The following is a 14,654-nucleotide window of genomic DNA, read 5'->3' as shown; positions in this document are numbered from 1 at the left end:
TTCTGGAATTTTTTGAGGATGTAACTAATAGAGTGGACAAGTGTATGTGGTGTATTTGGACTTTCAAAAGGGTTTTGACAAGGTCCCACACAAGAGATTGGTGTGCAAAATCAAAACACATGGTATTGGGGGTAATATACTGATGTGGATAGAGAACTGGTTGGCAGACAGGAAGCAGAGAGTTGGGATAAATGGGGCCTTTTCAGAATGGCAGGCAGTGAATAGTGGAGTGCCGCAGGGCTCAGTTCTGGGACCCCAGCTCTTTACAATATACATCAATGATTTGGATGAAGGAATTGAGTGTAATATCTCCAAGTTTGCAGATGACACTAAACTGGGTGGTGGTATGAGCTGTGAGGAGGATGCTAGGAGGCTGCAGGGTGACTTGGACAGGTTAGGTGAGTGGGCAAATGCATGGCAGATGCAGTATAATATGGATAAATGTGAGGTTATCCACTTTGGGGGCAAAAACGCAAAGACAGAATATTATCTGAATGGTGGCAGATTAGGAAAAGGGGAGGTGCAACGAGACCTGGGTGTCATGGTTCATCAGTCATTGAAAGTTGGCATACAGGTACAGCAGGCGGTGAAGAAGGCAAATGCTAGGGGATTTGAGTATAGGAGCAGGGAGGCCTTATTGCAGTTGTACAGGGCCTTAGTGAGGCCTCACCTTGAATATTGTGTTCAGTTTTGGTCTCCTAATCTGAGGAAGGACATTCTTGCTATTGAGGGAGTGCAGTGAAGGTTCACCAGACTGATTCCCGGGATGGCAGGACTGACATGTGAGGAGAGACTGGATCAACTGGGCCCTTATACATTGGAGTTTAGAAGGATGAGAGGGGATCTCATAGAAACATATAAGTTTCTGGCGGGACGGCACAGGTTAGATGCGGTAGAATGTTCTCGATGTTGGGGAAATCCAGAACCAGGGGACACAGTCTTAGAATAAGGGATAGGCCATTTAGGACTGAGATGAGGAGAAACTTCTTCACTCAGAGAGTTGTTAACCTGTGGAATTCCCTGCCGCAGAGAGTTGTTGATGCCCGTTCACTGGATATATTCAAGAGGGAGTTAGATATGGCCCTTACGGTTAAGTGGTTCAAGGGGTATGGAGAGAAAACAGGAAAGGAGTACTGAGGGAATGATCAGTCATGATCTTATTGAATGGAGGTTCAGGCTCGAAGGGCCGAATGTCCTACTCCTGCACCTATGTTCTATGTTTCTATGTATGGCGGTACATGGCTCTGCACCCTGTGCTCCTGTGACCAAAAGGACCGGCACACAGGCAGGTCAGGATGCACCACCTCCTGACTCGCAAGGCGATCCCCCTGTTTTGTCTCCCCGACCAAAAGCCCCCCAACAGGCAGTCGTCCCAGCATGTCCCCCAGCACAGCAGGAAATCCTGCCATCGGCCACTGCACACTGGCTTCGCCGCAATACCCAGGGCCCAAAACGGGTGGGTGAGGCGATGAAACGTGGTTGCAGGATGTGGAGGGAAACGTGGCCGCACGTAGGGAGGGGGGGTGCACTCTTTTCAATATTGTTCCCATTGTTCACATTTTTGTTAGGTTTGTCATTTCACTGTTGGGGTGTGGGTGTGGGGCGTGGTGGGGGGGGTGCGGTGGGAGGGGGTGTTTTTGTATTTGTAAGTGAAAAATGACATTCAAAAGTTGTCATTTTAGTAAACCCATTTTATTACACTTTACAATTGTTGTGCAGTGTCTTCTAATAACTTAAGTTAAAATAGAACATTAGTGCAACTGTTGTTAAACAATGTCCAGGCCAGACCAAGTAAGTATGAAACGTCATTTGTTTATATAAATATAAGAAAACATCTAATTGTGAGTGTATCTATCTTTAAAAGGCCCTTAAATAATTCACAAACTATCGAGGCCGCCTGTCTTCCTCCGACGTTCAAAATGGCATCCATAGTGCCGAGGTCTGCGAGGAAGGCCAGGCAATAGCAACTATTCTCCAGCGATGTACTCGGCGAACGATCAGCCCGGCGATATGCTGGCGGTGTGCCGAAAGTTGCGCCGGGCGATGTGTGGCCGATCACCACAGCGATCACCTCGACGATCTGAGCCGAAAGTTGCACCGGGCAATGTGTCGGCGATGTGTCCCAACTTTCCATTTTTGGGTGATATATGGGCACTAGCCCAGCGATCTGAAGTGGAAAGTCAAGCCCATTGTCTTCAATCCCCCCTCATCACCATTTTCATCCCCCTCCCCAGCTACTGTCTCAGGTTGAACCAGACTGTTCGCTTTCTCGACGTCCTATTCGAACCGAAGCCAAGCTTCCAGCTCCACATCCAATTCATCACAAAGATCCCCGACATCCGCATCCAAGAATGGCTACATCAGCCCACCTGCTCATCCATGCCTTTGTCATCTCCAGACATTTCTAATGCTCTCCTGCACAGCCTCCAATGGACATCCTCCATAAACTTCAGCTGATCCAAAACCCTTCAGCCCTTATCCCATCCCAGAGCACAGTTCGCACTCCTGCCCTACATTGGCTCCAACACCTCCAATCTAAAAATATCATCCACATGTTTAAACTTCATGACCTTGGCTCTCCCCATCTCCAACCTCCTCCAGCTCTACAACCCCCTCTCTCCCAAACTCTTTGTTCCTCTTACTCTGGAATCTTGTGCATCCCCACTCTCCCTTTGCCTTGCCATTGCCAGCTGTTCCTTGAGACGCCTGGGACCCCCACTCTGGAATTCCCTCTCTAAATACCTCCAATTCATCTCCTTTACAACTAGTTGAAACTCATAGAAACATAGAAAATAGGTGCAGGAGGAGGCCATTCGGCCCTTCTAGCCTGCACCACCATTCAATAAGATCATGGCTGATCATTCACCTCAGTGCTCCTTTCCAGCTTTCTCTCCATACCCATTGATCCCTTTAGCGGTAAGGACCATGTCTAACTCCCTCTTGAATATATCGAACAAACTGACATCAACAACTCTCTGCAGTAGGGAATTCCACAGGTTACGAACTCTCTGAGTGAAGAAGTTTCTCCTCTCGGTCCTAAATGGCTTACCCCTTATCCTTAGACTGTGTCCTCTGGTTCTGGACTTCCCCAACATCGGGAACATTCTTCCTGCATCTAACCTGTCCAGTCCCGTCAGAATTTTATATGTTTCTATGAGATTCCCTCTCATCCTTCTAAACTCCAGTGAATAAAGGCCCAGTCGATCCAGTCTCTCCTCATATGTTAGTCCTGCCATCACGGGAATCAGTCTGGTGAACCTTCGCTGCACTCCCTCAATAGCAAGAACGTCCTTCCTCAGATTAGGAGACCAATACTGAAAACAATATTCCAGATGAGGCCTCAACAAGGCCCTGTACAACTGCAGTAAGACCTCCGTGCTCCTATACTCAAATCCCCTAACTATGAAGGCCAACCTACCATTTGTCTTCTTCACCGCCTGCTGTACCTGCATGCCAACTTTCAATGACTGATATAACATGACACCCAGGTCTCGTTGCACCTCCCCTTTTCCTAATCTGCCACCATTCAGATAATATTCTGCCTTTGTGTTTCTATCCCCAAAGTGGATAACCTCATATTTATCCACATTATACAGCATCTGACATGTATTTGCCCACTCACCTAACCTGTCCAAGTCACCCTGCAGCCTCTTAGCATCCTCCTCACAGCTCACAGCGCCACCCAGTTTAGTGTCATCTGCAAACTTGGAGATATTACACTCAATTCCTTCATCCAAATTATTAATGTATATTGTAAATAGCTGGGGTCCCAGCACTGAGCCCTATGGCACCTCTCGAGTCACTGCCTGCCATTCTGAAAAGGCCCCATTTATCCCAACTCTCTGCTTCCTCTCTGCCAACCAGTTCTCTATTCACGTCAGTACATAACCCACGATACCATGTGATTTAATTTTGCACACCAATCTCTTGTGTGGGACCTTGTCAAAAGCCTTTTGAAAGTTCAAATACACCACATCCACTCATTCTCCCTTGTCCACTCTGCCAGTTACATCCTCAAAAAATTCCAGAAGTTTTGTCAAGCATGATTTCCCCTTGATAAATCCAAGCTGACTTGGACCAATCCTGTTACTGCTTTCCAAATGCGCTGTTATTTCATCTTTAATAATTGATTCCAACATTTTCCCCATTACTAATGTCAGGCTAACCTGTCTATAATTACCCGTTTTCTCTCTCCCTCCTTTCTTAAAAAGTGGTGTTACATTAGCTAGCCTTGAGGAGGAATTCATAGAATGCATACGGGATTGTTTCTTAGAACAGTATGTTACAGAACCTACAAGGGAGCAAGCTATCTTAGATCTGGTCCTGTGTAATGAGAAAGGAAGAATAAACGATCTCCTAGTAAAAGATCCTCTCGGAATGAGTGATCACAGTGTGGTTGAATTTGTAATACAGATTGAGGGTGAGGAAGTAGTGTCTCAAACAAGCGTACTATGCTTAAACAAAGGGGACTACAGTGGGATGAGGGTAGAGTTGGCAAAAGTAGACTGGAAACACAGACTAAATGGTGGCACAATTGAGGAACGTGGAGGACTTTTAAGGAGCTCTTTCATAATGCTTAACGGAAATATATTCTAGTGACAAAGAAGGGCGCTAAGAGAAGGGATAACCAGCCGTGGATAACCAAGGAAATAAAGGAGAGTATCAAATTAAAAACCAATGCGTTTAAGGTGGCCAAGGTTAGTGGGAAACTAGCAGATTGGGAACATTTTAAACGACAGCAAAGAATGACTAAGAAAGCAATAAAGAAAGGAAAGATAGATTACGAAAGTAAACTTGCGCAAAACATAAAAACAGATAATAAAAGCTTTTACCGATATATAAAACGGAAAAGAGTGATTAAAGTCAATGTTGGTCGCTTAGAAGATGAGAAGGGGGATTTAATAATGGGAAATGTGGAAATGGCTGAGACCTTAAACAATTATTTTGCTTCGGTCTTCACAGTGGAAGACACAAAAACCATGCCAAAAATTGCTGGTCACAGGAATGTGGGAAGGGAGGACCTTGAGACAATCACTATCACTAGGGGGGTAGTGCTGGACAGGCTAATGGGACTCAAGGTAGACAAGTCCCCTGGTCCTGATGAAATATATCCCAGGGTATTAAAAGAGATGGCAGAAGTTATAGCAGATGCATTCGTTATAATCTACCAAAATTCTCTGGACTCTGGGGAGGTACCATTGGATTGGAAAGCAGCTAATGTAATGCCTCTGTTTAAAAAAGGGGGCAGACAAAAGGCAGGTAACTATAGGCCGGTTAGTTTAACATCTGTAGTGGGGAAAATGCTTGAAGCTATCATTAAGGAAGAAAGAGCGGGCCATCTAGATTGGAATAGTGCAATCAGGCAGACACAGCATGGATTCATGAAGGGGAAATCATGTTTAACTAATTTACTGGAATTCTTTGAGGATATAATGAGCATGGTGGATAGAGGTGTACCAATGGATGTGGTGTATTTAGATTTCCAAAAGGCATTCGATAAGGTGCCACACAAAAGGTTACTGCAGACGATAAATGTACGCGGAGTCAGCATGGATAGAGAATTGGCTAGCTAACAGAAAGCAGAGAGTCGGAATAAATGGGTCCTTTTCGGATTGGAAATCAGTGCTTAGTGGTGTGCCACAGGGATCAGTGCTGGGACCACAACTGTTTACAATATACATAGATGACCTGGAAGAGGGGTCAGAGTGTAGTGTAACAAAATTTTCAGATGACACAAAGATTAGTGGGAAAGCAGGTTGTGTAGAGGACACAGAGAGGCTGCAAAGAGATTTAGATAGGTTAAGCGAATGGGCTAAGGTTTGGCAGATGAAATACAATGTCGGAAAATGTGAGGTCATCCACCTTGGAAAATAAAACAGTAAAAGGGAATATTATTTGAATGGGGAGAAATTACAACATGCTGCGGTACAGTGGGACCTGGGAGTCCTTGTGCATGAAACCCAAAAAGTTAGTTTTCAGGTGCAGCAGGTAATCAGAAAGGCAAATGGAATGTTGGCCTTCATTGCGAGAGGGATGGAGTACAAAAGCAGGGAGGTCCTGCTGTAATTGTACAGGGTATTTGTGAGGCCGCACCTGGAGTACTGCGTGCAGTTTTGGTCACCTTACTTAAGGAAGGATATACTAGCTTTGTAGGGGGTACAGATATGATTCACTAGGCTGATTCCGGAGATGAGGGGGTTACCTTATGATGATAGATTGAGCAGACTGGGTCTTTACTCGTTGGAGTTCAGAAGGATGAGGGGTGATCTTATAGAAACATTTAAAATAATGAAAGGGATAGACAAGATAGAGGCAGAGAGGTTGTTTCCACTGGTAGGGGAGACTAGAACTAGGGGGCACAGCCTCAAAATACAGGGGAACCAATTTAAAACCGAGTTGAGAAGGAATTTCTTCTCCCAGAGGGTTGTGAATCTGTGGAAATCTCTGCCCAAGGAAGCAGTTGAGGCTAGCTCATTGAATGTATTCAAATCACAGATAGATAGATTTTTAACCAATAAGGGAATTAAGGGTTACGGGGAGCGGGCGGGTAAGTGGAGCTGAGTCCACGGCCAGATCAGCCATGATCTTTTTGAATGGCGGAGCAGGCTCGAGGGGCTAGATGGCCTACTCCTGTTCCTAATTCTTATGTTCTTATGTTCTTATGTTATGTTCTTATGTTCTTACGTATTTCCTGGAGACTCCAGGTCAATCCTGGAGGGCTGGCAACCCCATAAGGCAGACGTGCAGAAGTTAGTCTGACCCTGCATGGACCTCACACCCACTGTAGCACAGCTGCAACTCAATGACGAGTTTAAAATCTCCCAAATGTAGCACATTTTCCAGTTGTACTTTTAATGATTTTTTATTTTGCATGAAATCTGATGATCCAGGCTGTTCTCTACCACGATCAAACTGTCATCATCATCGGCAATCACTCGAAACGAGGATGTCTTGCTGCCACGCTACAAAAAGGACAAGTTCACAGGTGTTTCGATGAAGGAGCCGAACCACATCTTAAAGGGTGGAAGATGTCTCTGCGTGGATTTTTTAACGTGTGGTGACCATTGCACACCAGACACCACACGGGCTTGACAGAGCTAGGTCTTGGTCCAGTGGCAAGGATTACCCAAGACAACTGGAGACCAGCTCTGCTGCACGGACCGAGTGCGCACACATATCGCAGTGTGGGCTGGCCCGTGCTGCCCTGGGCCCCTGGCCCCGAACACGCGCCTCCCCTGGACCCCGATCACATGCCTCCACAGTCTCTTAGAAACATAGAAACATAGAAAATAGGTGCAGGAGTAGGCCATTCGGCCCTTCTAGCCTGCACCGCCATTCAATGAGTTCATGGCTGAACATTCAACTTCAGTACCCCATTCCTGCTTTCTCGCCATACCCCTTGATCCCCCTAGCAGTAAGGACCTCATCTAACTCCTTTTTGAATATATTTAGTGAATTGGCCTCAACAACTTTCTGTGGTAGAGAATTCCACAGGTTCACCACTCTCTGGGTGAAGAAGTTCCTCCGCATCTCGGTCCTAAATGGCTTACCCCTTATCCTTAGACTGTGACCCCTGGTTCTGGACTTCCCCAACATTGGGAACATTCTTCCTGCATCTAACCTGTCTAACCCCGTCAGAATTTTATATGTTTCTATGAGGTCCCCTCTCATTCTTCTGAACTCCAGTGAATACAAGCCCAGTTGATCCAGTCTTTCTTGATAGGTCAGTCCCGCCATCCCGGGAATCAGTCTGGTGAACCTTCGCTGCACTCCCTCAATAGCAAGAATGTCCTTCCTCAGGTTAGGAGACCAAAACTGTACACAATACTCCAGGTGTGGCCTCACCAATGCCCTGTACAACTGTAGCAACACCTCCCTGCCCCTGTACTCAAATCCCCTTGCTATGAAGGCCAACATGCCATTTGCTTTCTTAACCGCCTGCTGTACCTGCATGCCAACCTTCAATGACTGATGTACCATGACACCCAGGTCTCTTTGCACCTCCCCTTTTCCTAATCTGTCACCATTCAGATAATAGTCTGTCTCTCTGTTTTTACCACCAAAGTGGATAACCTCACATTTATCCACATTATACTTCATCTGCCATGCATTTGCCCACTCACCTAACCTATCCAAGTCGCTCTGCAGCCTCACAGCATCCTCCTCGCAGCTCACACTGCCACCCAACTTAGTGTCATCCGCAACTTAGTGCCTCTCCTTCGCCCTGACCTCGCTGCTCCTGCTGTATCTGCCCACGCTCCAACCACCGACCTGCGTCTTGATGACATCACTCTTCAGAGACGTTGCCCTCCTGCACCAGCTTGCGCCGTACCTTGTAGTGGCATGCCTCGACACTGCCCATGGCCGCTGCTCGCTGCTCCTTTTATGGCCGCTGATGTTCCCTCGCAGGTCGGGACCTCCAAGCTACCCATGGCCGCCGCCCGCCACTCCCTCCACAGCCCCGACCCGCCGCCGATGCTCCCCCACAGAGTTTGATCCAGGCACGATCAAACTGTTGACAGCATGTGAATACCAGTGAGAGGAGCTCTGCACACGTTAGACTCCATTGAGCCTCGGCAGAAACTAATACACAGGCTCGGGAATGCCACTCAGGTGCATAAATCCTACATTTCTCTACACCAACACTGTTGTGAAACTGGTGCCTGTTGTCTAATGGCGACCAAATGCTTGAGGTCCTTCCTATCCCAACAGGGTCGATTAGTGCATGCTGTGGTCTGGAGGATAGCAGCCATGGAGTTATAGAATAGATGGTGAGTTGCGCTACTCCCTAATGATTATCCTCAGTAACGTGGTGAGCAGATAACCTTTGTGCCTCTAAGATGAGCAATGGAAGATCGGAACTCAGTCACCCCTCCGACGGCGCACTCCCAATTCCCAGTTATACCTGAGCCAGCCAGGTCCGCAATACTCAGAGAGCAATTACTTATAGTTTTATACAGATGTAGAAAAACATCCCACAGTGCTTCACAGAGGGGTAATTAGACAAGAATGGATACTAAACCAGGAAGCAAATATTACAGGGGTGACCATAACCCTGGTAGCAGACATAGGTCCTTTGCAGTCAGATTCAGGTGAATTTATAATGGGGAACAAAGAAATGGCAGACCAGTTGAACAAATACTTTGGTTCTGTCTTCACAAAGGAAGACACAAATAACCTTCTGGAAGTACTAGGGGAAGTACTCGGAAGTGAGAAGGAGGAACTGAAGGATATCCTTATTAGGTGGGAAATTGTGTTAGGGAAATTGATGGGATTGAAGGCCGATAAATCCTCAGGGCCTGATAGTCTGCATCCCAGAGTACTTAAGGAAGTGGCCCTAGACATAGTGGATGCATTGGTGATCATTTTCCACAGTCTATCGACTCTGGATCAGTTCCTATGGACTGGAGAACATAACATAAGAACATAAGAACATAAGAATTAGGAATAGGAGTAGGCCATCTAGCCCCTCGAGCCTGCTCTGCCATTCAAAAAGATTATGGCTGATCTGGCTGTGGACTCAGCTCCCCTTTCCCGCCCACTCCCTATAACCCTTAATTCCCTTATTGGTTAAAAATCTATCTATCTGTGATTTGAATACATTCAATGAGCTAGCCTCAACTGCTTCCTTGGGCAGAGAATTCCACAGATTCGCAACCCTCTGGGAGAAGAAATTCCTTCTCAACTCGGTTTTAAATTGGCTCCCCCGTATTTTGAGGCTGTGCCCCCTAGTTCTAGTCTCCCCGACCAGTGGAAACATCCTCACTGCCTCTACCTTATCTATCCCTTTCATAATTTTAAATCTTTCTATAAGATCACCCCTCATCCTTCTGAACTCCAACGAGTTAAGACCCAGTCTACTCAATCTATCATCATAAGGTAACCCCCTCATCTCCGGAATCAGCCTAGTGAATCGTCTCTGTACCCCCTCCAAGGCTAGTATATCCTTCCTTAAGTAAGGTGACCAAAACTGCACGCAGTACTCCAGGTGCGGCCTCACCAATACCTTGTACAGTTGCAGCAGGACCTCCCTGCTTTTGTACTCCATCCCTCTTGCAATGAAGGCCAACATTCCATTTGCCTTTCTGATTACCTGCTGCACCTGAAAACTAACTTTTTGGGATTCATGCACAAGGACCCCCAGGTCCCTCTGCACTGCAGCATGTTGTAATTTCTCCCCATTCAAATAATATTCCCTTTTACTGTTTTTTTTTCCAAGGTGGATGACCTCACATTTTCCGACATTGTATTTCATCTGCCAAACCTTAGCCCATTCGCTTAACCTATCTAAATCTCTTTGCAGCCTCTCTGTGTCCTCTACACAACCCGCTTTCCCACTAATCTTTGTGTCATCTGCAAATTTTGTTACACTACACTCCGTCCTCTCTTCCAGGTCATCTATGTATATTGTAAACAGTTGTGGTCCCAGAACCGATCCCTGTGGCACACCACTAACCACCGATTTCCAACCCGAAAAGAACCCATTTATCCCGACTCTCTGCTTTCTGTTAGCCAGCCAATTCTCGATCCATGCTAATACATTTCTTCTGACTCTGCTTACCTTTATCTTCTGCAGTAACCTTTTGTGTGGCACCTTATCGAATGCCTTTTGGAAATCTAAATACACAACATCCATCGGTACACCTCTATCCACCATGCTCGTTATATCCGCAAAGAATTCCAGTAAATTAGTTAAACATGATTTCCCCTTCATGAATCCATGTTGCGTCTGTTTGATTGCACTATTCCTATCTAGATGTCCCGCTATTTCTTCCTTAATGATAGCTTCAAGCATTTTCCCCACTACAGATGTTAAACTAACCGGCCTATAGTTACCTGACCTTTGTCTGCCCACTTTTTTAAACAGAGGCGTTACATTAGCTGCTTTCCGATCCACTGGTACCTCCCCAGAGTCCAGAGAATTTTGGTAGATTATAACGAATGCATCTGCCATAACTTCCGCCATCTCTTTTAATACCCTGGGATGCATTTCATCAGGACCAGGGGACTTGTCTACCTTGAGTCCTATTCGCCTGTCCAGCACTACCTCCCTAGTGATAGTGATTGTCTCAAGGTCCTCCCTTCCCACATTCCCGTGACCATCAATTATAGATTCATCTCCAGCACACCGCTGCGAGCAACATGGGAGAAAGCTCATTGGAGCAAGAAAAGCTTTGGTTGTTTTCCTTAATTTTCTTCAAACACTTTTGTTTCTTAGTCATAAATGTATCTGAGGTGGGAACAAGGCGGTTTTACTGGGTGAGGCGACTGGAGGAGGGTGGTCATGTGCTGAAACCTCCAGGAATACATCCAACCAAAGTTGGCAACCCTACTGCCTTATGTGACGTCAATGACCCCTTTAATTTTTCGGGGGGGGGGAGGGGGCAGGGGGATGCGCAGCCCCTTTAAGGCGCTGTGTGGCCCATTCAATATCCCACGCATGTGCTGGTTACCCGATTTAAAATCCGGTGAGCCTGCTGCGCGGGAGCTGCAGAGCGCTGCACGGCTGCGCAGCGTGAAAGGAAGATTGCGTGACGGTATATCTTCGTTTCACTCTACGCCGAGGCAAAACGGACCTGCACAATGCAAATGATGCAGTGTGACTGGCCCCGAGCTCTCCTAACAATCGGCAGGGAGCATTCAGTGTGCTTTTAATTGGATGCAATTTGCAAAAAGCCGTTCGATGCTCGACGAGTTAGGGGACTTCGGTGGGCCTGAAGTGTGCTTATAAATTTACAATAAAAGTATTGCCCAAAGCAGTGTTTCTCTTTACGTTTGAATTTCATCCGATTAACATTGATCCTTTTGACACTGGATTAAAGAATCCTCCATGTTCAATTGAGCAACAAGGATTTTTTTTATCTGAGCCTCAAAGTCCCTGTAAATTCTACTGGACAGACCCCCGACCCGCCCCACTGCTAGCAAAGGGATTAACCCTCTCAGTGCACCGTAGGAAGAAAAGTGTGATGTCATCTGAGGCTCCCCTACTTCAGGGCAGCTTTGAACCAGAATTCTGAGCACAGTGGGATTGCTCTTTCTAACAATTGGTAAGTTTTAGCGATGTTAGTTGTGGGATAAATTTTGGCCAGGACACTGGCGGGGGCAAACTTTCCTGCTCTTCTTTGAGTAGTGCCCTGGGATCTTTAACATCCACCTGCGAGGGAAGACAGCACTTCAATTTAACGTCTCATTTAAAAGGCAGCACCTCGAACAATGCAGCGCTCCCCCAGTACTGCACTGTAGTGTCGGCCTGGATTATGTGCTCAAGTCTCTGGAGTGGGACTTGACCCCATGACCTTTTCTATAAGAAGTAAGGGAGTGCTTCGACTGAACCAAGGCTATCTGGCAGATGTGTTTGTGGAGAGAAAATGGTTTACATGGCTGTGGTGAGAAGGTGACTAACTGGCATTGATCAGTGAAGAAAAGAAACAGGAACATCTCAATTTTAAAATTCTCAGTTAGGTTTACTGTTATGTTCAGAATAACTCCACAAGACTGTATACTATAAGCTCAAACTGTTGTGACCTTGGCCGCTTTATTGTAACTCCAGAGTGAGGAAGCAGCATGGTAGACTGCCTTTTATACCTGCTTGCCCAGGGTGTGCAGGTGACCCTTGGGTTTCCCACAGGTGCGCCCCCTGGTGGCAAGTCTTACACATTGATAAAGTTTACATACATAACATTTACAAATCCCTCCATGGCCTCACCCCTCCCTATCTATAATCTCCAGCCCTAAAACACTCCAAGTTATCTGCACTCTTCCAATTCCTACATTACAACAGTGACTACACTCCAAAAGTACTGCATTGGCTATAAAGCGCTTTGAGATGTCCGGTGGTCGTGAATGGCGCTGCAAGTCTTTCTTTCTTTCTTGCACATCCTTGAACTTAATTGCTCAACCATTGGTGGCCATGCCTTCAGCTGCCCAGGTCCTAAGCTCTGGAACTCCCTCCCTAAATCTCTCCGCCTCTCTTCTGCTCTTTCCTTCTTTAAGACGCTCCTTAGAACCTACCTCTTGACCAAGCTCTTGTTCATCTGCCCTAAAGCTCCTGATGTGTTTTGGTGTCAAATTTTGTTTGATAACGCTCCTGTGAAGCACCTTGGGATGGTTAACCATGTTAAAGGCACTATATAATTGCAAGTTACTGTTGTTGTTGATGAAATCTATTCCTAAAACTTCTTACTCTCCGAGCTTATTGGCAAGAGTGATGTCTCATCTGAAATAAGGTACCTCGGACAGTGCAGCACTCCCTCATGACTGCACTGAAGTTAAGTACTACACTGGAGATTAAATGGTGGAAAGGCCCCCCAACATGTTTTTTTTAATGTCTTTGTTAATGGGCCGCTGGCAAGGCCTGTGCTCTTACTCAAAGGTACCATTTGAAAATTTATGATTTGAGTTGTGGCATTTCCTCAATGTTGTGTAAATCATCATCATCATCATAGACAGTCCCTCGGAATCGAGGAAGACTTGATTCCACTCTTAAAATGAGCCCTTAGGTGGCTGAACAGTCCAATACGGGAACCACAGTCCCTGTCACAGGTGGGATAGATAGTCGTTGAGGGAAGCGGTGGGTGGGACTGGTTTGCCGCACGTTCTTTCCGCTTGATTTCTGCATGCTCCCGGCGATGAGAGGTGCTCAGCGCCCTGCCAGATGCACTTCCTCAACTTAAGGCAGTCTTGGGCCAGGGACTCCCAGATATCAGTGGGGATGTTACACTTTTCCAGGGAGGCTTTGAGGGTGTCCTTGCAATGATTCCTCTGCCCACCTTTGGCTCGTTTGTCATGTAGGAGTTCCGAGTAGAGTGCTCGCTTTGGGAGTCTCGTGTCTGTCATGCGAACGATGTGGCCTGCCCAGCGGAGCTGATCGAGTGTGGTCAGTGCTCCGATGCTGGGGATGTTGGCCTTGTCAAGAACGTTCACATTGGTGTGTCTGTCTTCCCAGAGGATTTGCAGGACCTTGTGGAGATATCGTTGGTGGTATTTCTCCAACGACTTGAGGTCTACTGTACATGTAAAAGTCCACAGCTGGCCAACTCGACCAATCAGAGTATTGAGTGCGCACCTCTGCCTTACACAACCAACGCAGAAACAATGATGCACGCCTTTGTCAGCTCCAGTCTCAACTTTCCCAGTGTTACTCTGTGCCGAGTTAATCGATCTCAACTGGAGCACTGATGGGATCACTATAATTGGCCACAGTGTCTTCCAGGCTAGGGAGGGAGAGGTGGGATGGAGTGGGGCAGAAGCAGCCATGGTTCTTGCTCCTGTTTACTATCCAATGAGTCCTGCTGGTGTTCTTGGCATCCAAGTTTCATCAATTGTATCCTCACTGTAAATCGTCAGAAGTAAAGAAAAAACTATACAAAAGGACAATACTGCAGATGCTGGAATCTGAAATAAAAATAGAAAATGCTGGAATGCTGAGGGTGGGGGAGCAGGGGAAGATGTGGTGGGATCGGGCTGGAGGTGGCGGAAATGGCGGAGGATGATCCGTTGAACGTGGAGGCTGGTGGGGTGAAAGGTGAGGACAAGGGGAACCCTGTCATGGTTCTGAGAGGGAGGGGAAGGGGTGAGAGCAGAGGTGCGAGAAATAGAATGGACACGGTCGAGGGCCATGTTAACCACGGCAGAAGGGAATCCTCGGTTGAGAA

This window comes from Pristiophorus japonicus, chromosome 2 (assembly GCF_044704955.1).
Source record: "Pristiophorus japonicus isolate sPriJap1 chromosome 2, sPriJap1.hap1, whole genome shotgun sequence".
Lineage (NCBI taxonomy): Eukaryota > Metazoa > Chordata > Chondrichthyes > Pristiophoridae > Pristiophorus > Pristiophorus japonicus.
This window is presented reverse-complemented; position numbering follows the sequence as displayed.